Consider the following 2,664-nt stretch of genomic DNA (forward strand, 5'->3'; position numbering starts at 1 on the left):
TTGGTTTCCTTTAGTCACAAGATGGAGCAAAAAAAAAATGGGCAGGGCATTTCAACCTGTCCCTCCTCCCTCAGCGCCTACCTAGAATCCTCAAACATGGTTTCTGAGATATCACTGGGCATTATTACATATAAAAAATACCTTCATACAGTAAGCTAGTTACAGGCTCCATCTGCACCGTACATTTAAAGCAGCTTCAAACCACTTCAAACAGCCATTGCTTCCCCCAATGAATCTGGGAACTGTAGTCTTTTAAGGGTGCTATAAAGTGTTAACAGACTCATATCCCTTTCCTTGAGCTACAGTTCTCAGAGTGGTGTAACAATCAATCCATCTTCCCAGGGAAATCTGGAATTGTAGCTCTGAGGGGAAGAGGGGGTCCTGCAACCACTCTCCGTTCCTTTAACAACGTACACTTCCCAGATGCCTTTGGGAGGAAGCCATGTCTGTTTAAAGTGGTATGGAACTGCTTTAAATGTTTAGTGCAGATGGGGTCACAAACACACCCTCTGTCCTCCATTCATACAATAAAGTGTCATCACTTTTCAAGGACCCATTCTCACCAGGCAAAAGCACTCAAGGGAGGTGTGAGGCAAGACCAGTAAGAGGTGTGGTTTGGAGACAGAAGGTGTGGCTGAGGAGAGGGCGTGGCTTGGACCCAAGGCCAGGAAGGGAGGCTTGATACATTTGGGCCTCAGAAATGAAGTCTCACATCCCCTGGGCTACAACTCTCATCGACCCCAGTCAGCATGGCCAGTTTAGGTTTAATGGGAGTTGTAGTCCAACAACTGCTAGAAGGCACCACATTGGCTACCCCTAGAGTAGACCAATCATCTCACCTGTTATAAGGCAGCTTCTTCTGTGAGAAAACACAGTATGAACCAAAGGGTAGTACGAGATTTAGGGCACTGCAGGGGGTACAAAATTATTATTATTATTATTATTATTATTATTACTATTATTATTACTGTTTTTGTAATAATGTGTCATTTCAACAAGCCTATTGAGAAGATCCATTAAAAAGCAACTGTCCCAAAAGGAATTATAGCAAAAATTAGTTGGGGGGGGCACCAATTTTTTTCCTCTCTCGGGGCACCATATTACCAAAGTCTGCCCCAGGAAGAGGAAATCAACTGCAGAAAGGTGAATGTTGCAGATATTAACCATAGGCTCCTGCAAAAGCATCACCAGCCCCCTAACAAGGAAACCTAGCGACTGAGAAGTTGGTGACGTCTGATTTTACCAGGGTATTTTACTAGGTTTGCTAGCAAGTACCACAATAAACGGGCCTAGCCTTCGGAAGAAAATCTCAACGTGCGCTCTCTCTCTCTCTCTCTCTCTCTCTCTCTCTCTCTCTCTCTCCTTCCAATGTTCTTTTAAGGCCAGGACCAAAACACAATCAATAAATGCAGAGATAAGAGAATTGCAGGCCATGGTAGTGGTGGGCTTAGCAGAAGGTAAGTGTGTGGGCGGTTGCCAAGCATGGGGCTGGTTTGTTTATGCGAACTTTAAATAATTCCTTTCTTTATCCCTGTTGAGCTTGTCCCCAGCGTGACGAAAATAAACGTGTCTCCTTGGCCTATTGTTTGGAAGCGGAGGGCTGTCGAGCGAGGGGGAAATATTGCGGTGACCGAGGGAGATACACGTAAGAGGCTGACCTTTAACTGTGGTACCTATAACCAATCTCATCAAATTAACGCACTGTATATTTTCCTTAATAATCTCTGATTAGGCTCAGGGTATGAGCGGACACGATCGCCCGCCATTGCTATGCAGCGGGAGGCCCTGCTTAGCACCGGCCAAGCGTTTGGGAATAAATGAGCAAAATGGTTTAATTTGATAGGGTTAGAATCCTGCAGGCTCTGGGACGAAAGGTCGCCAACAGCCTCGCTCGCGCTGAATATGCAGAAATAAAAAAAAGCAAATTGCTTACATCTGCTGGCAGGAACAGGGAAAGCGATCTGATTGGACGGGCTGAGGGCTCTCCATCTCTTTTGGGTTAGAGAGAGGTTTTCAGAGCATCAAAAGCTCGTAATTGGAGTAATTCTGAATTAATGGACACACACACACTGGTTTGAGGCAGCTGGCTGTCGGCTGCTTCATGCTTCGGAATGCTTAGGGATGGGGACGAGGAGACTTAAACAAATAGACGCAAATTGTCCTTTATTTCAAGGAAATATCTCTGCGCCATTTGAATATTGTTGACTGTAACAAGCACTGTAGAAACGTGCACCCCACCCCCACACCAATTACCCCCCTTTTTTCTATCGTCAGGAAGAAGCCTACCCCACTTTCACGGCGGGGAAAAATGCAATTCTGCATTGTGTTGTGTTTGTTCTGGTGGCCGGATTTGGATATGTGAGCAAAAGATACAGGAAGCTGTCTTATACTGAGTTGGAGCAATGCTCCATCTAGCCCAGTGTTGCCTGCATGGACCGACAGCATTTTGGTCGGGGTCTCTCCCAACCCTGCTTGGACAGGCTGGGGATTAAACCTGGGCCCTTCTGGGTGTAAAACAGATGCTCTACCACAGACCATGACCCTTCCCCCTACTGATAGCTCAACTGTTTAGAGCATGGGGCTGATAACGCCAAGGCTACAGGTTCGATCCCCGTATGGGACAGCTGCATATTTCTGCATTGATCTTTGGGGTCCCTTCCAGCT

At 46.2% G+C, this 2,664-nt stretch overlaps 1 long non-coding RNA gene across 1 annotated transcript; it reads left to right on the top strand.

The window, feature by feature from the left end:
• Positions 1–539: 539 nt before the first annotated feature.
• Positions 540–2,438, top strand: LOC309356981. Its single transcript, XR_014162988.1, has 4 exons — positions 540–608; positions 1,382–1,457; positions 1,540–1,645; positions 2,275–2,438. It is a non-coding gene; the product is annotated as an uncharacterized lncRNA (long non-coding RNA).
• The last annotated feature ends 226 nt before the right edge of the window (positions 2,439–2,664 follow it).

Source organism: Podarcis melisellensis (genome assembly GCF_964234715.1).
Source record: "Podarcis melisellensis genome assembly, chromosome: 14".
Lineage (NCBI taxonomy): Eukaryota > Metazoa > Chordata > Lepidosauria > Squamata > Lacertidae > Podarcis > Podarcis melisellensis.